At 38.1% G+C, this 20690-nt stretch overlaps 1 pseudogene across 1 annotated transcript; it reads left to right on the forward strand.

The window, feature by feature from the left end:
• The first annotated feature begins 396 nt into the window (after nucleotides 1-396).
• LOC149139356 (putative serine/threonine-protein kinase WNK11 pseudogene) lies at nucleotides 397-2251 on the forward strand (annotated as a pseudogene). The gene is made up of 2 exons (XR_016264071.1): nucleotides 397-612; nucleotides 941-2251. The product of XR_016264071.1 is annotated as a putative serine/threonine-protein kinase WNK11 pseudogene (transcript).
• Nucleotides 2252-20690: the final 18439 nt, after the last annotated feature.

A 20690-nucleotide genomic window follows, 5' to 3' on the forward strand; every position in this document is an offset into this window, starting at 1 on the left:
GATAACAGTGATGTGTCAACTGACATTCGCGGATAGCAGCCAGAGATGGCTGTCCTCACTGTTGGTTTGACAAACTGAGTTTGATAGGTTTTTCCACCTTTTGGAAAAGTAGTCAAAACAAATCTAGATTTCACATAAAAAAAATTCATGTAAGCCACTCAAGTTAGAAACATTCTTGCACCATTAAAGATATACCACTTCACATTCTTACACCATTACACATCTACCACTTCTTGATTCTCGACCTCTTGAAATTTGAATGGCCCAAAAAACACGTGTCGGTTGACTTCTTGATTCTTATCGTCTTGGCATTTGCATGGCCCAAAAGAAGTGCACGTTGACTTTTTTAGAGCAGCCGGGTCTTCCACTCTCATTTAGAGGAGCCGGGTCTTCCACTCTCAGATTGTCCAATAATCTCGCATCGCTTATCCTTTCTGAAACGGCAGAGGCCCGGTCAAGCACATGTTAACTGGTTACCCAAACCGACTCATGGGCGGCCCGGGGATAGATATATTCAACAATGTTCTTTGCTTTTTCAATGAATTATATTTCGGGAGGTTTAAAATTTTCCTGAACAATTGTTATGCGATCGTTGCTTTGACAGGAAAACAGGTATGTTTTCTGCAAGACCCGATTTGAGGGCTTTTTTAGGCGTAATCGGTTTGTTTGGATGGCACTGCACTGTTATTGTTCGGTTCTTTTCCATTTTTTTGGCTGTTTAAGAACCCTGTTGTTCATAATATTTGTTTTCTCTTGCCTCAAACCCTTTCAACGCTTATTTGTTTATTGTTATCAGACCTTTTTCGTTTTTGGTTTTCTAAATTAACGTATAAATTCATATCGGATTGTCTCTTTTTAAATCTAATTATTGGTTTCCAATTTCTGGATTTATAATCTTGTTTTGGGCTGCTTTTTTATTCTGGTGGCTTGGCCTTTTCAGCATCTCTGGAGCGAAAATGTTATTGGTATCTTCAGTAACCCCCATGGTAGCAAAGTCTTTCGTCTTTGCTATCTGTTCGTCATCTGAATTCAGGGAACATCTCCTTTCCTCTATCTTCATTTAACCCTACAAGGGTTTCTGTTAATGCAATTCAAACAAACTGTTGGAATTCTGGGGTTGGGGTTTGTTTCTTTTCCCTTTCCTTTATAGGAAGAAAAGGAAAAATGCCTGGTGTAGAATATGACGCCAGTGATAAGGACAGGGAACCCTTTGTGGAAGTGGATCCCACTGGCAGGTATGGTCGCTATGAAGATGTGTTGGGTCGTGGTGCCATGAAGACGGTATACAGAGCTTTTGATCAGGAAGATGGTATTGAGGTTGCTTGGAACAAGGTGTCTCTGCAAAATCTTGATGATGTTTCCATTGAGAGGATCTATTCAGAAGTCCGTCTGTTGAAGTCTCTCAGGAATGAAAACATCATTATGTTCTACAATGCCTGGTTGGATAGAAAAACAGGGCACGTGAATTTCATTACTGAAGTTTGCACCTCGGGTACCCTGAGGCAGTACCGTCAGAAGCACCGGCATGTCTCCATGAAGGCCGTGAAGAACTGGGCACGTCAGATACTGTATGGATTGCATTATCTGCATAGTCATATGCCTTGCATAATTCACAGAGATTTGAATTGCAGCAACATTTTCGTGAATGGCAATACTGGCATTCTTAAGATTGGGGATCTGGGTCTTGCTGCTACCCTGGAAAATGATCATGCTGCACACACTATTATTGGTACACCAGAATTCATGGCCCCGGAATTATATGAAGAGGATTACAATGAGCTTGTCGATGTTTATTCCTTTGGCATGTGCTTGCTGGAGATGGTTACTCTGGAGATTCCTTACAGTGAGTGCCGTAGCGTTGCTCAAATTTATAAGAAGGTGAGTTCTGGTATAAGGCCTGCAGCATTGGAAAAAGTTACCAATCAAGAAGTGAGGCAATTTATTGAAAAATGTCTGGCAGTTACATCGGCAAGGCCTTCTGCTGCCGAACTTCTGAAGGACCCATTTCTCAGCGAAGTACAATCGAGTAGCTAGTACATATGCATGTTTGAGTGCTCAATTATTTTAAGATTGAGTTGGGGGTTTCTGCCAGCGTCTGTAGGAACTGTTGGTGGAAATATGTGATGCCAAATGCTAGGAAAAAATATTTAGATATTATTGCATGTATCTGTGGGATTTTGATTATTTAAAGTTAAGCAATTATCGGGATTTCTCTTTGTTCTTGCAATGTGATAGATCAAGATTAAAATTATTTTTTATGCGCACAGTTCATTTGTGGATTTTGTTGGCAATTTACTTCATAATAGGATCTGCCAATGTGTGTGGAATTTAGGGCATGATATATTTTTTTTATGACATGGGCTGATTAAAAAGCTGATGTTGTATTGAATTGGCAAAAACAACTTTAGAATATATTGGAGATTATAAGGCGAGATACCTGTTGATTATGCAATTAATTAAAATATGACCCCAACATTTAGAATTGTGACATATTCCATAATGGCTTGTAAGAGTTTGAGTTATTGATGCTGGAGCATCTGTTGGCTGAGTGGTAGGGGTCTTAGAATTAAAGGGAGGAATATGCTTGTCATTGGATCCCTAGAATATTGATAATTTGTGTATTGTAGAGGCATGTTAAGCGGGATGTCAAGGTGGCTTGTGCATGCTATTGTAATCCTTGCCCATCATCGACGCAGATAAAATGATGTCCCATGGGTTAGATAAATGAACGTTGCATACAGTGAGCCAACTAAATGAATCACAGAATAGAATGTATTGGACAATAGAAGGTAGTTGGTTGTGGGACATATAGCATGTAATGGTTAAGGCAAGCCATAAGTGTGGTTAGATTGACAAGTTGTTTTCGAAAAAGGTGCTCGTTTGATTTTTGCAATCTTTGTGAAAGTACTTACGTTAATTGTGTTGTGTTGTTATCATGGTAGAAGGGTTGTACTAATTTGGTATAAAAATAAGATTGATAGCTACGTGTGAGTGAGGATGATTCTAGTCGAGAGAATTTAATGGTTATAATCATTATGAGGGTGAAAAATAATTCTAGCGAACAATAATATGGCACAGAACGGGATACTGGTTTGGGGCCGAGAACAATTAAGATATGCCTCTAATGAAATTCTCTTGCTGTTGAGAACCATTTTTGCTATAAGATGGATGCTAAGGAAGCCACCTAGATAAGAGTAGTTGCAATGCATTTTTGTGATGTGAATGATGATCACCTTGAACAAGAAGTTACATAAGAAGTTGAAGAAGCCTAGGCTCTAGAGAGGTTTGTAAGGGTTTTAACAATGTTGTGATTTAGATTGGTAATGGTGGCTCCTACATTCTTAAGAAGTGTAATCCTAGAAGAGAAGTTATCTCAAATGAACTTTTGAGGGTATTATCCCCTGTGATTGCTTTGAAGATTGCCAAACAATGTGCCATGCAAATTAACTCCCATAGAGAGTGAGAAGATCATCAGGGAAGTCCAAGCATTGTTGGATTGTGGATTAATTAGGGAAAGCTTGAGTTTATAAGCAATGCTAGTTTTATCATCGAAGAAGGGAGAGTAGATAAGATAATATAATTTATTAATGATCAAAAGGATTGCTAGGTACATTAGGAACAATACATAGTGGAGTGCTAGTTTGATGACAATAAAAGCAAATCTATCCTTTAAGGTCAAAAGGCTAGAACCTAAAATCTCTCCTCAAAGAAACACAAAGATACAAAGTTGGGAGTATGAGAGAAGGGAAGAACCCTCTTAGGAACTCAAAAGAAATTTCTTCATTTGGGGTTGCTTGGATGATGTGCTCAAGCCTTGGAGGAGTTGTTGCTTGTTGTTGACCTTTGAATTTCTATTGATAGTTGGTGAATCTCTCTTATCATTCAAGGGCTAAGTGAAGGAACTCTCGATGGAAGAACCGGAAAGAAATGTCTTTGCTGGAGTTGCTTGAAGGATGTGCTCAAGTTGCGGAGTTATTGCTTGTTGATGAGGAGTGGGGGATGTTGTTGAACTTTGAATTTTTAATGATAGTTAGTGGGTATCTCTTATCATTTGAGGCTTAAGTGAAGAAATCCCTTATGGAGGATTGTACATATGCTTTGAATTATTTGGAAGTAATGGAAAATTTGAATACATGTTCCCTAGAAGAGGTTGCTCTCTATTGATATCTAAATGAGTATGGAGGGTGGTGTCTACTGTACATGAAAGATTTGTCCTAGGTGTAGACCCATGATAGTGGTAACCTTTTCCAATGCAAAGAGAGTATATATTGGCTGGACATGATGCCATCCCTCATCTTCATGAAATACTTTGCATAGAAGGCCTTCTTGGGCTCAAGGTTATGGGATGGATTTACCTTGTTGAACTGAGTGTATGGTCTATAAATGTTCTCCCTAATGAGCTTGTTCAACATTTGCTTGTTTGAAAAAAGTTGGCTAAGGGCATCCATTTAGTATTTAGAGTGGGGTGTCCTATTTATTGAGATAATTATTGATTGTAATAGGTCGTAACCTAAGCAAAACATCAATGGACTTGTTAGAAGGACCTTGTTGAGGTAATGACCATGATCTTCGAGGAGTGATATGCAAGGTAAGGGTATTGATCCCTGTTGGCAGTTGAATCAATGAAACTTTATGCTTAATGAAGTAGGCAAACTAGTGCAAAGTTGTCTTTGATCTAGAAAGGGTGTGTTGCAAACTTGGCTTGTATGATGTGTTGAGGAACAATCCTTTTACATAAATTATGCCATGGAGCAATAAAATGTGAACTTTCTTTGTCCCAACCCATTCCTCCTCTAATAGACTTGATCCCCAAACCTTAGAGGTGTATAAAACCATGGGCTTGATTATGTTTCATAGAAGCTCTATCTTGGATTGAATGTTTTGAAAGTGGTATTGAAAACACTTTTGCTCTAGAAGGGCTAGGGAACCATATCCCTTGTTGATTTGAGGTTGGAGAGCTAGTCTTGAACTAAATTGGGGCCTAGAAAGCTAAACACCCAAATACATGTAAATCATCGTGATCTCAATCTCCTTGCCTTGGAAGTAGAAATGGAAATCAAGTATGCCACTCTTAAAGCCATTAAAGATCATAACCTTGGGTCTACCAAGGCTAGTTGTCAATTGTTGAAGATCACAAATAACTCATAAGTCATCTAGTTGCCTTTGGAGACCCTTTGGAGTAGAAGCTAGGACTACATTGTCGATGAAGAGTAGGATGGATATTAAGATATGAGGAAGGGGAGATAGCCATCCTTGAGTGAATATGCTCATGTAGAAAGGATTCTAGCTTATATATGTATATCTTGAACAACGTTGGTGAGAGAGGACATCCTTGCTTCATCTTGATGTTGGTCATGGTAAAATTTGACAAACCTTGTGCCATGCTTAGTTGAGCCAATATAGTTCCATAGAGATGCATAAGAGCAATGAGGAAAGTCTCTAAGATGCCAATGTCTCCAAGTCTTTGAAATAGGCCCTCCCTTGGGATTGAGTTAAATGCCATTTAAAAGTCAACAAACTAGTAGAAGATTTTCAGGAGCAGTGTCTTGTCTCCTTTGTAATGGCACCGAAGGTGAGAATGTGGTCAATGGTTTGGCATTGACACCAAATATTGATGTGGGCACTGGGTCAAAGATGTCCCTCATTAAACTTCATTGATAGTCTTTATTGGAGGTTAGTTGCATATAGCTTGGAGGTTGTGTGTCCCACCATGAGAGTCTGATAGTTATAAACCTTGATTTGTGGATTCAAAGGCCATCAACAAAATTAGTTACCATTAGGTATTGGTTTCCATTGTTGTAGAGTGAAACACTTCACAAATATTGTTTTTAAAGAGGTGGATATCACCGAATTAAATTTCAAGAAGGTGGTTTGTGGAAGACACCTTCAAGATAACTAAATCTTTGTGTGGATTGTTCCTCCATTGTGCTCTGTGAAAGTACTTCAGTTAATTGTGCTGTGTTTGTTGCTTCAATATTGTCGTTTTCTCTCGAGATTAATTGCAATCTCTGTAGGTGGTAGAAGAGCTGCATTGTCTTCTTCAGCCACCTGCAATGAGTAGTTTAGTAAAGCTTTGAAACTTCTGGTTGAATTGCACTGAGGTGTAGTCTAGGACCCTTGGATATAGAACTGAGAAGAAGGAGGCTGTGTTGTGAAGTTGCACAACACAGGCTATTTGCAAAAGAGGCATGAAAGAGGAATTGGCCCTCTAGTTAGGTAAATAACTAAAAGCCTGTAAAGCCCAATTTGTAAAAGAAGGCTCTTGCAATTTTATGTTTGGTGTGTGTCAACCAAGACTTCGAGTAGGAGGCTGTTTGTGAAAGAGGCATTGGCTTTCTATATTGGTAAATAACTAAGAGCCCATTGTGTCCTGACTGCTGTTTGTAAAATTGTCCACAAATTTCTGTTTAATATACAATTTCAGCTTTGTATTTTGTCCATTGCGCTCTGTGAATGTACTCCCGTTGATTGTGCTGTGCTTGTTGTTTCCATGGTTTTGCTGTTTCCTATGAGATGAACTACGGCTCAGTAGGCGGTTGAAGAGCTGCACCATCTTCTTCAGTGAAAGATGTTGAGAAATCTATTAGGGCAATGGTTAGAGTGATTTCTTTTTTATTGATAACTGCTTGTGATGTATTTTTACTTTTCTTACTTATTTAGCTTCTTTACTTATTATTATGTTTGTGTATCATCAAACAACTACCAAAACAAGAAGAACAAGAACACAGAATATAGGTTGCAAGCTAGGGCCAAAACCTCTCCACTTGAGAGGAAAACCTACAAATCTCTTCTCTTCTTATAGATTCTTCAATTGACGAATTCCAAGACCTCTAGACCAAGATCAATACCCTCCAAGACCAAGTCCAACCCTTCTGGATGATGTGCTTCCTTTGTCCAAGTCAAACCCAGTGAAATCTCTTCCAGTAGCACAACTTTGACCTCCAGCTGCAGAATTTCGGCCTCTACTGCAGGTCTGAAATTTTCAGCCCTCCTGCAGCAGCTGCTGCCACACGTGTGAGCTTCTTCTAGCCTCCCAAGGCTTCCTCAGACCTTCACTTGGATTTTCTCTTCCTTCTGGAGCTTGAGGATGGCTTATTGTGACCTTCACTGACCTTCTTTCCCTTCCTTCTTCAAGATCAAACCTGCAGAAGAAAAAACTTAGACCAGCTGCAGAAACCCTAGCCTTCCTTCGCACGTTAGAGAGAGAAATAGCCCAAAGACAAGTCTCCGTCGTCCTCTTCCTTCGTTGCTTCCTTTTTCTTCTTCCTCCTTCGCTTAGATTAGTGAGTGATGAATGTCCTCCAAGGAGGTTGAGATTCCTCCTTTATATAGGCTTCTCAAGGTGGATGTAGCTCCTTAATTTAGGCTGACTTGGCCTTGAAGGGTATTTGACACTTTTAAGGACAAAAATATTTTTCTTTACAATTACAATGTGCCCAATGGGGTCTTCAACTTATGACAATGACTCTTTTGACTTCTTGACCTAGGCCTTGAGCATGAAACCCATGCTCAAAAATAATAATATTAATTTCTCTTTCATTTTATAATATACAAGAATCAAAAGTACATTTCATATTTATGAAGGCTAAACCTAGTTACACATTTTTCAACAAGAACATGTTTATGAAGACTCTAAACTCTGGTTCAGTTGCTCTGAGGTAGTCTAGGACCATTGTCGATTATAGGTGATGCAAATTATTATTAGAACAATACCTCCAGGGCAAGATTAAGTGAGGACCCATGGAGATTTAAAACAATGCCCAGAGAGAAAGATTAAGCATGCAGTTATGATCCTAATTGTTGCTCCTGTTGAACATTACCTATATTTTGACAATGGCTCGAATTGTCCACACCCTAAGGTAATTGATGTATTGCACCGTGGAACATGCCACATGATTATTTTTCCTGCACTGGTAGCACTAGTCTCCATGAGTCCATTGAAACATTAAATGTATTAGTTAGATTTTTTATGGACTCATTTACTCTCCTGCAGTGATAATAATTTTAGCATAACTGTATGTCTTAGTACTCCTTTTTGTTTTGATTTTTGCCATACAGTAGGTGAAGAAATCAAGTTGGTAACGATCTGTGCTATTGCTTTCCTTTTGTTTCTTCGATGAGCGTGTGGAATTGTAAGCTTTTTCTCTATTATGACATATGATACCAATATGCGACTTTTGTCAAGCATGTTCATAAAATAAATTTCCTACAAATAAGGACAGGAAGTGAGATTATACAACAGAACAACTTGATGACTACTTTAGGGATCTAAATTGCAGTCTGGGATGACAATAAAATAACTGCTATAGGGAACTTGGTCCTTGGATTGTGATAATTTATTGTTGGTTTTAACACATGCTAGTTTTAATGCACTGCTGGTTCTTCTGACAAGTTACAAAGCTATTATCTGCCACAAAACTGGTCTTCGTATACTATATGCATAAAATATTCATTGCTTTAATGGTTTGATTTTTGGTACTCTATCCATCAATTGCTTTGGTAAGTCGATCAAATGCCCCCATGATATCACAAGCACATATGCCTTCTCATTTTTTACCCATGTATGCTTTTTTTTAACCCATTTAAAGAATTCTCATTTTTTTCTTTGAACTTTTTCAGATGATTTCCTATTTGACTTGCCATTTTGCATTAGGTTTAGGTAATATTTAACTTAATATTAATCAGACATTAGAGGGAAAAAATCATAAACTTTAATTTCAGGATGAAGAAGTGTTAGACGTTGCAGAGAAAAAGAAACCGTACTCCTAAAATAAGCCAGATACATAATCTGTGTTGTCACGCTATATATAAATAGCCATAGCATTACTAAAGAACCTTTAGACAAAGAGGCTTTATGATACTGCCTTATCAATCCCCACAGTTCTTGATCTTGTCACTGAATTATTAGAGACTTAAATAGAGGTTATCAAAACTTAAAAGTAGAGCAGAAGAGGTGTATCTGAACTTAATAATGGTCCCGAAAGAGAAGTATCTTACATGTTGCAATTGCTTCATGCACAGGGTAATTCCAGATCGTTCAACTGTCCATATAGGAGTTACAGATAAAAAGAAACTGTACTGTCCCTAAAATAAACCAGATATATAATCTGTATTGTCACCGTATATATAAATAGCCATGACATTACTATAGAACCTTTAAACCAGAGGCTGTATGATACTGCCGTATCAATCTTCACAGTTCTTGATCTTGTCACTGAATTATTAGAGACTTGTTTAAGAGGTTATCAAAAGCATAACAGTAGAGATGTATCTGAACTTCATAATGGTCCTGAAAGTGTAGATGCAGAGAAAATTTATGCCAGGAACTGCCTGGGCTCCAGGACAAAAACCCCTTTCATCTTATGCTCAGATATCTCCATCACACCTTCTTGGATTTGAATAACCTGTCATACATAAATAACCATGGCATTACTAAAGAACCTTTAAACAAAGAGGCTGGATGATACTGCCTGATAAATCCCCACAATTCTTGATCTTGTCACTAAGTTATTAGAGAATTATTTAAGAGGTTACCAAAACCAGAGCAGAAGATATGTATCCGAACTTCATAATGGTCTCCATAGTGTAGATGTCAGAGAAAATGGCAGGAACTTTCTGCGATCCAGGACAAAAACCCCTTTCATATTGTGCTTATACATCTCCAGCACACCTTCTTGGACTTGATTAACCTGCTTAGATTGTTCATCAGCGATGCCATTGTGTTCCCTGAAAATGTGACAGGGATATGTTAGAAATCTTTTCCTTCAGGAGCTCTACCTGGTCCAGGACAGGCTGTAGTAAAATGTTGTGCATTTCAGATTTTATCATTAGTCCAGTCAACACAGACTTTTGAATGTCCATAGATTTAAATGTTGTTAACCCCTTTTTCCAGAGATATCCTTAACAGGGATTCCAGAGCTCTAAGCTCTGTAATTATTTGAATCTCATCCAAGATCTGCCTTGAAAAATATAAAGTGAGCTCCCCTAGTGTCACAAACCCCAGGTTTGCGGTGGCTTGCTCCATCAAAAATCCCTGGCGGATGCTTTTGTCAATAGGAGGAGGTCTAAATGCCTTGAAAGCTTGGGGATTGAGATAACCTTTAGCTCTTCATAAATGAATTTGATTTTAAAAGATATTTCGAAAGGCATGGAGGATTTGCCTTCAAATAAGATGCTATTTCTGCTGAGCCAGATGCCAATTTAACAATGCAGGGGAGGGCTCTATGAACAGTCACAGAAGGGTGTTCACCCAGGTTTTGAAGCCATCAAAATTAAGGAATTACATCTTCATATTCCAGAACCACCAAAGGAAGCAGAGAGCTCTTTACATACCCCTCTATGGTGAAAGAGAAATCCATAAACATGTGTTGAGCTGTCTTATTATCATTCTGACATAAGCAACAGATCCTCAGACCTTACCTCATCTTCCCCGGAGATTGTCCGGGGCAGAGCCTTGTTCGATAAAGCTGTGGCCAAAATAAAATCCTTGATTTTAGAGGTGCTTTAAGTTTCCAAACAGTTTTCTACCACCAACTGTCTCTTTGATCCTTAAGAAAATTAGCAGTTTACCCTAATTAATTCCTCACGGGCTTTTGGACCATATCAGCACATACTGATTCATGTTAAGCTTGACGAACTACCATTGCAAGCCTTGGATGAAGTTATTTCATCCATCAGCCAAGTGACTCCATCAGCCAAGTGACCTTCCAAATCTAGGAGACTTATATCCTTCTAATTTCACTGCCATAAACGATAACCTGGAATTGCTGCACCTGCAAGTGAGATGACTGCCCTATTTCTAAGAGCTTCCTGAAGCTCAACTAAAAGCCCATGATTTACATCACAGCCTTCCTAAGGGTCAAGACAAAGCCTAATGCTTCTTCCATTTCCCGCTTTCCCAGCACAATAAAAAACCAACAACGAGCAAAGCCAAAATAAGGGCTTTCAAAATAGCAGATCCAATTTTCCAAAGAGGGGGCAATATATCTATAGCACACATTACCTGTTGCTAGAGAGTGTCCACTTTTATCAACCTCCATAGATTTTCTGTAAGCCACATCCAAATTGATGAATGTTGTTTTAAACCGCATCCCCCTACTAGCTTTGGGTTTTGCAGGCCTCTTCCGTTTTAACACGGGGATTGCCTTCTTGTCTTGATGGCTTTTCCCGAGGAATTAAAAGCATTTCTTCCTAACCTTCTCCAAAATTCCTACAGGGATTTAGGACAGAGTACAACTGGACAAGGGTAACTTCCAGCAGAGCATGAGATTAACTTCCTTAGGGTTAATCTTTCTTGAAGTACAACTAATGAGAGCATGACTCGGAAATCCTTTTTTTTTTCAATTCTTTCACATGTAACCAAATCCAATTCTGAAAATCATAAGCATTTGTCTCTAATATAAAACCAAGATAATTCATACTGTCGTTGAACATTTCTTCTTTGAAGGTGAGCAGGGCCACCATGGCCCTATTTCATCTTGGAAATAGGCCATGGGAAGCAATTGAGGAGTTTTTGAAGTTACCTTCATGTCTGTAGTAGAGCTATGGATATCTGGAGACCCCTTTCAAAATCTCAACTTATTTTCTTGATCCAAAACCGAAATGCAGAACATCATCAACAAAAAGAATTTGGTAGAATCAATCAAAGCTCTTAATGAAAATGATTTGAACTGCTCGAAGAACTCAACATGAATTTTCTGGCATTGGGTTCTTTGATTAAATGATATGGGTCATTAAGAGATTTCTAGCTAAATGAATACCTTTGATGTTTCCTTTCCTTTCAAGGGAACTCAACAATGTGCTTAATCCTTTTGCGACAAGAAGAAACAACATATGGTGGAGGTGGTGGCCTTGCCTCAGCCCTTAGTTTGAAAAAAGAGGTGTTGGCCCATTCAAGAGTGCTGAGAAAGAAGAGGATGCAATGCATTCACCCACCTAGTTCACAGAGGGAAGAGAATCCTTTGTGAATCAAGATGATCTTTAAATAAGTCTACTTTTTACTCCTTTTTTTTTTTTGGTTATTGGCAAAATTGGAAACTGGGCCAGGAAAATAAATATACTTTATTAAAAGCCTTCGACATAATCATTCTGATGACCATAACCTTTGGCGTGTAGAGTGTTTTGTGCTAAATCAACATCATGAATCAGTCTATTTGGAAGGAAACCAATTCGCTTTTATAGAGAGGACATCTGAACTAACATGTTTCAAGTCTTTTAGAAATGACATTAGATGTTATCTTGTATATGATATTGCATTAGGTGATAGGCTTGAAATTTCCTTTGTGAATCAAGATGATCTTTAAATAAGTCTACTTTTTACTCTTTTTTTTTTTTGGTTATTGGCAAAATTGGAAACTGGGCCAGGAAAATAAATATACTTTATTAAAAGCCTTCGACATAATCATTCTGATGACCATAACCTTTGGCGTGTAGAGTGTTTTGTGCTAAATCAGCATCATGAATCAGTCTATTTGGAAGGAAACCAATTCGCTTTTATAGAGAGGACATCTGAACTAACATGTTTCAAGTCTTTTAGAAATGACATTAGATGTTATCTTGTATATGACATTGCATTAGGTGATAGGCTTGAAATTTTCAAAGGAGTCTAGGCTATCTTTTATAATGAGAGAGTATTGAATGTTGAATTGATTCTACTCAACACATGCCTTGAAATCGGAACTTGTGCCACATTGAGGATGTGATTTCTAGATGATTGTATGGAGTGTGGAAAAGCTCAATGGTCTAGTCTTCATGGCTTAGATTGTTGTCCATGTGAAAAGAGATGACCTTAACTTTTAGCTCTTTGTTGGAAACCTTTATTATTAATTTTTTTGTTAATATTATGATCAACAAACCTTTGGAACTTTTATACCGATTTTAATGGTATCAACAGTATTGGTTTTCTTGGGTCCTTGAACAATTGGGTATAGTAGTTCACTCACTCATAAGAAATATCTGTGAAAGTGGAAGTCTTGTTTCTTTTAGGTCTAGGGAATTCCCATATGGTGTTTATGTTTTTCTTACCTTTCACCACATTAGGAAAAAAATTCATGTTCTTGTCACCTTGAGTGAGCCAAATGGCTTAGCTTTTTGGTTGGCCTCCATTTGGCTTCTTTTGGATTTTTTCTCATCTTTTAAAGCCTTTTTGTTTTCTTCCAAGAAGATGCAATCAAAATGTTTTGTGAAAAGTGCAGTATGCCTTCTATGAAGAGTTTTTCGAGATTACTTATGTTAATCCCAAACCCACATCACTATTGCTTTCTTAAACTTCCATAAATTTTTGTTGAGATGAAACATTCATGTCCCTTCATAGTGAGGGGAGTAAATGACCTTTTTTTTCTTGAAGATTTTAATGAATTCCTCATATTTTAACCAAAATGGATTGAATTTAGAATGTAGTTTGCTTTGACTTATCTTTCTAAATTCTCTGAATAATGGGACATAACTCAAACATTTCAACTTGTGTGAATGTTCCAAAATAGCCTTTGATACTAAAAAGTAGTCCAAACTCTTGGTAATGCCTTTTGCACTAGCATTAAAGTTTCTATAGGTCGAGTCCAAATCCACTAAGTTTATGGAGGGGATGCTCTTCTTGGATCCAATGTTCTTGTGTTAACCGAAACATCTTCATGATATGATAAAATTGAGATCTCCAAGCACATTGACCATATAAATTGAAAATAGAAAATGATTTGCCCAACGCCATGGAGGAGGGTTCAATGATAAGCTATGAATTAAGAGCATTGGAATTCAGAGGTCTAAGGATGTGTTTCTAGCGAGTTGCCAACACTCTTGACTCACATTTCTTTAACTATGGAAGACGACCAACCTTTTAGAGTGAAAGACAAGATTTTCACTATTTTGTCCCCAACAGACATTGTTTCTTGGATTAAAATGATATCTAGTTTATGGCATTGCACCAAATGGGCAATGGCTTGGTTATAGTGGGGATCACCCAATCCCCAAATGTTCAAGGAAATAAGCATCATGGTTTATCCTTGGAATGGAACATCCATTTTATTAGAGTCTTGATGATAATTGTCTATTTTGTCTTTAAGATTTCTTTTTCAAAGTTTTGTTGAGCTAAGGATAAAAATGGTTTCTTGCGAGGAGTCGAGAGATGACATGGATCCAAACCAAGACCCCCATTGTGGTGGGGCAACACTTTTCATTCAACTCGAGAATTCCATACCACTCAAGAAGCCCAATTATTGTGCAACACTCGCTTGAGCTTGCTTGTTAGATAGGACCATCAACCACTTGTTTCTATTGCACTAAACTTAACTAACACGTCTTCATTGAATCCAAGCCAAACACCTTATACTTGTGGAATGGTGGAGTGCTCATTTCACTCTAGGTGATGTTGTGTCATTACTACCCAACCATAGGTAATGTATTGCTACCTCCTTTGAGCCAAGCATACCTGAACCACTGACTGCCCAACATGAGATCATGATATCATACATCTAGGCTAACACATGATAGGCCATGGAGATTATGTCCTTGCTTTGTCAAGCATTCACATGCCTTTAATGCACTTATCAAAAGTGCTGCCTTACTACGAGCAACACACACAATCCATCATATTGTCAAGTATCCTTTGTTGGAGCCTACTATGCAACTCGTCGTTGATCATCCACCCTATTTGGAAAGACATCCTTGGTCCTCCTAGCCTACATGCTTGTATTGCTTCCTACCTGTTTTGTGGCTACCATTGGTGAGTTGGTTACCAAAGCTACCAAATTGTATAGAAGTGTTGTGAACCCTTAGTATTGTTTTCTTGGCATGCCTTCCATCATGCCATTGCCAATGGGACTTCAAGTCAGGTTCGTCCATTGTCCTCCACTTGAATTCTTGATGTCGTTGTCAACATAACCCCATTAGCTCCTCCAATGAAAGGGGTGTTGATGGTGTCGATACACTTTCACAATTTCCACATTTAAATGCAACGTTGATGCCGTTTGTTGAGGGGATATACTTTTAATTCCGCTTGAGCATGCATACCACTCAAGAAGTTAGCTTTTGGTTTCCATCTGACACTAGTGTGACCTTTCTAGTTGGCCATGACCTTTCATTGACTATATTACATGAAACATGCCTAACCAACATGTGTTGACCAAACCCAAGCTAGACACCTTATACTTCTATAAAGTGTTCATTTCACTGTAGGTGATTTTGCATCATTGCCATCGAACCATAGGCAACCTACTATTGCTTCCCTTGAGCCAAGCATTCATGAGAAATCAATTGCCCTACAGGAGACCATGTTGTGATGCGTTTAGGCCAACAAATGATAGTGCATGAACATCATGTACCTTCTAGGCATATGTAACATGTAATCCATCACAATTGCCATAGGTAACACACGTAATCTATTGCATTGCCAAGTCACATCGTCATTTGTCAAAAAATGTTATGCAACACATCATTGGTCATTTTCCCTACTTAGCAAAACATCCTTGGTCCTAACTTATGCATTAGGCAATCGTCTGACCTTGTGGTTGATTCCCGTAAGATGGTCGCAAGGACTACCAACTCATGTAGAATCATTGCACACCCTTAGTCATGTCTTAACATGCTATCGCCAATGACACCTCAAGTTGGGTCATTACACCCATCAATTCCATACTCATATGATCTAGGTTTTGGAGGAACTTAGAAGGCAATGTTTTTTACTACTCATACCTAGATCCTCACTATAGGAGGGAGGGCTTGCATCTAGGGACTTGCTTTGAGAGGTCAAAATGAGCCCTAGATGATTGTTGAAATTAGGTAGGGGGAATCATGAGGGCATAGAGTTGGTTTAGTTAATTTTTCTTTTTTTGGGGTCAGGGGGGCGGGGGGTAGTGGGTGTCATGAGTGGAGTGAGAGGGGATCGGTGAGGTAGACATGCACAAAGAATCAAATTATAAAGTGTCAAAGGTGGGGAGAGCGGGGGAGTGGGTGGAAAATGATACATGGGGTTGAACAATTGAGTGTGAAGGGAGGGGTGGGCGATGCTGATATGGGGATGAGAAATTGGGTGTGAAGGGAGGGGAGAAATTTCCATGCATGGAGAGTGCAAGAAAAAGATAAAGAGGGGTGGTGTGGGGGAGCAGGGTGTTTGGGGTAATGTCATAACTTCTAGAAGAATTGAATATGTAAAAGCCCACCCATTAGTTAAGTTTCCACTTGCGTTGTGGTCAAGTGACACTATGTCTTCAAAATTCTTTGTAACACGACAATCTTCCTAGTAGCAATTCCTTCGAGAAGGAACAAGGTCCTAGAACCCCTGGTGGAAACCCATGAAGAGTTCATATCGACAATGTCATCAACACTTGGCAGATTTGGAATTAAAATGGATCTATGCTGGTTATTTGTAATATATATATTCTTATTTTTAATTCTATTAACATCTTATTTAAATTTCTCTTAATGTAATATGTATGTTATAAATTATTTTGGGGAAGCAATTGTTTATAATTTTAAGAAAAAAATTGCAATATCACAAATTAAATTCAGCAAATTCATTATTTTCTATGTTTTTTTAATTAAGTATGACCTTATATTTTGTTTTTATTATTTAAGATTTTCTGAGTATAATTTTTCATCTCTAGTGTTGCTCCATTGCCAATCGGTCTGGACAGTACCCCGATGGAGTCACACAAGATCACAAACATTGCTCTGGTAAGAGTGAGCCTGGATAGTACCCTGAAAGAGTTGTTTGCTTCACCTCTCTGCACATGAATCCTTTCACTTCTTTCCCCTTTATTTATTTATTTTAAGAGGATTGTGCATCGACACTTATTTATTTTGGGGCGGGATATAGATCCTGACTTATTAAGAGCAGAAGAGGTTGTTCTTTCAAAGAAACATATAGAGACCTCTGATTTAGGTTTGCTCGTTTAGATTTTTCCCTTCTCCACTTCTACTAATTGGATAAATATGAAAACACCGAAACACAAAACTGACTGTAGTCATAAGGTTTCGTGAGTAGACGCAGGTTCATGGTTGGACCAAAAGTCTCCTTACGGACGGATCATATTTTCCATCAGAACTTCATATACCAAAAGATATAACTGACACAAGGAAGACGTACTAGATGTTAGCCAAACGCTGAAGTGTCACAAGACTCTTTAGACTTCAACCACACACATACTAAGAATCTAAAACAGGTCCAGGAAAAACACTTATTCACATGATGAAAACAAAAGGAGACAATCAACAAGGAAGAAAAACAACAGAAACAAAAGGAAAGGAAAGACAACACACAACAAGGAAACAAAACCAGAAGCCAAGTGAAAGAAACTAAACCAAAGCATAATGCAAGAGAAAAGAAAGAAAAGAAAAGAGACTAAAGAGAATAACACAGGATGGGTGCAAGGGAAGGAAAATTAAGATGCAACTAATTCTACTCCTAAACTAACAACTAGAAGGTCGAGGTCACGTATAATGGAATTTCCAACGTAGCCACCGTAATTGTTCCTGACCTGCAATCACAAAGATACAATCGATTAAAACAAATATAAATCAATGTGCAAGAGAAAATATGAGAGGTTCAATAATTTGCACAAAAATTTGAAGGTCTTGCCTACAAACATAAAGATGTGTCACAACCACTACTTTCATCCAATTCAAATTCTTACCTCTCCGACGGAAGGCATAATCAGACAAACCTCGAATACTTCTTGCGAATGCAACCTCTTCTGTGTCATCTTGCTTAGCAAGCACGAGAAAACGCTGAAACCTGTTTATTACAATGGAGTTTTCCGAGTAAGATTGCTCCAACCATTCAGCAGTTGGATCATAAAATTCACGACGATCCTCTTGAAAACCCTGAATCTTTGAAAAGACGGATTTTCAATTAGAGGCATAGGATTATAACGAGAATCTTGTGAGGACAAATAGATCTGATCATATTCAGTAGTCATGTCGAGACAGTGAGGACCTGACATAACCATTAGTGGAGACTGAAGTGCCTCAACTACTCGACAAAAATTCGAATAGTGAGATGTTGAACGATGAAGATCAAAGGATGTAAAACAACTTCCATTGCATATATTGGTGGGAAAATGATAACATGAATGAAAGTCATCAAACACTGAATAATGATCAAATGAGATGATTAAAGCATCAGATTCCTAGGTTGTAATAAATGAAGATAAATCAATACAAACAGTTCTGCGAATGCTCTAAACAATCGAACCAAGCTCCTCACAAGACAAATGTGACACCGTTTTCCTATAACTAGCGACAAACCGTACAAGCATCATAATCATGAAAATAATTTAAGAGGGATGCCAGCACAACGAATACATGAGACCGGTCAAGACACGGTGAACGAAGAAGAACTTGATTTGTGCGATAACTCATGCATTCATTATTACTCAAGAGGACATTAGGTGCAATGACAGAGAATATTTGTAGTATAACATTCGCGAGAAAAATCGAGAGTTGACTATTAAGAGATGAATATGATAGGCATGATTCCTTTGGCCAAATATAGTCTTTGAAATGATCAACTTTTCTATTCCATAACTCTATGAGAGGCAAACATTCCAAACCCGAGTTTGATGTGAGATATTTGCATGAAGATGAATAAACTGAAAAATATTCATGAATTCGGTCAGAAGTAAAACCTTGAAAATTTGAAAGATCATACCCGAAAGATAAAACATTTTTCAAGAATAATTTTTTGTCCAGTGAAACCATGCAAAGAGAAGGATTGTGTGGGAAAAAACAGATCTGACTTAGTTCAAGAGGCTTACTAGAGTTGTGAGATCTTGACATAACCATCAATAGAAGTTGAAGTGCCTTGACTCTCTCGCAGGTCCCGAAACTTTCAAGGATTGTAAAATTACATTTTGAAGAATAAACTAGATTGTGTATGGTGTGAGGATAGCTGCTACCATTGGTTTCAATAATACCACTGCTCACCGGATGGAAACCACCTGTCACTGGTTTGACTGGATTCTTCAACTTCAACAACCATATTACTCAAGTCGAAAGATTCTTCTGGTCACAAATTTGAAGATGAATAAATCGGGGAAATTTCATGAGCAAGTTGATTTGAAGATTTGTCTTCATGCAAGAGAAGAGATAATGAGGGTTGGGAAGAGTATTCAAAAACTTGATTTTTTTCCTTTGCATCATGGCTAATATCACCATCTTATGCCAATTGAGAATTTATCGGATGACATACTTGAAGAACATGAAGTATCTTAGTTGCAATTAGATGCATCGCAGATGGTAGAGCACAAGGGATATTGAGATGAAGAGGAGTTTCGATAAGCACATCTTTTTTGATTGAATCAGATTCTGGATCTAAAGTAAAATCTTCATGAGAAACCAAAAGATCAGTGGATACACCTGGGAATTCGTGATTGCATGCATCAACAAAGGCATCATCATTGGAATGATTGTTGCCCAAGGCCATGGATTGGTTGAAATAATTAATTGCATTCGATTTTCTACCGAGATGAGAATCATCCGAGAATGGAAGCACATTGTTTTGACATGGAGGATTCTGAGAATGAGAGGAAATATTGAAAGCATCTCCACCTTCTTGCTCCTATACCTACGTAATGTGACTACCTTGTACCTTATTGCAATTTGGACTAGTAGCGTGAAAACTAAGAGAGTGTGAAAATCTAGTTGGTGGGGAAGATTGATCAAGCGGGTCATGGTGCAAAGAGTCATGGCATGTAGATGATAGAGGATAACAAAAATCTAGATCATATTCAAGACTAGAAATATGAACAATGACAACATCTTGCGGAATGGAGGAGTTAGTCTTCATCGTAGGCTTCATGAGCCATTTTGGAATTTCCTCCATTGAATCCGAATAATGAAAAGTGGAAAAAAAATGAGAAAATGGATTAGGAATTTGATTTGCAGATTTTCCAACTTTACAACCACCACAAGGAGGCACCCGCATCGGCACTGGAAAAGGAGGAGGAAAAAGAACAAAAGGGGCAGTATATTCATCCTTTGAAATTAGAGGTTTCTCATGATTCACAAGATTTGGGGGAGTAGGAAAATCAGGGGGTTCAGGTTCACCGTGTAAAGAGATACAAAGCGTTCAAACTCTTACTTCAAGAAGTCCCGATTCATGTAATTTTCATGAATTTCACAACAAAGGTGAGGGAATCAATCAAAAAAATCCTCAACTGACTCATTAGGCTTCATTCTTAAGAGATTGATTATTTTACAAACATCTCGGTAATTATACCTATCAAAGGTTTGATGAAGTTCCTTGAGGAAATGACGAAGGGAATTGATGGAAGTAGGTGGCAAGGTATGACATCATCGATTAACACGATCTTCAAGGGTGAGGAAGAAAATCACACAAGCAAAATTTTCATCATCGATTCCATAAGATTCACAAAATTTAAGAAAATTAGAAATGTGTTTGGTCATGGATGTTCCATCCTCACCATCAAACTTTAATTGGGACAAGTGATATAGAGGCTCATCGAGGTTAAAAATTGATAAAGGGAAAAATTAGAAGAACACACTGGGAGTAAGATTTGAGTATGAGCCATTTTAGATAAGAGATTCAAACCAAATTCAATGGGTTCAACTTGTCATCTGGTCCACCTTCTAGTGCCACTATTGACGGTGTTGGAAATCAATCAACCAGGGGGTCTTCCTGATGTGAAGTCCCAATTAGACCTCACACCGTTTGGAGTAGGAGCCCCATATGGAATATC

The sequence above is a fragment of the Pinus tabuliformis genome, chromosome X (assembly GCF_031772625.1).
Source record: "Pinus tabuliformis cultivar Carrire ecotype Pingquan chromosome X, CPIR1, whole genome shotgun sequence".
Taxonomy (NCBI): domain Eukaryota; kingdom Viridiplantae; phylum Streptophyta; class Pinopsida; order Pinales; family Pinaceae; genus Pinus; species Pinus tabuliformis.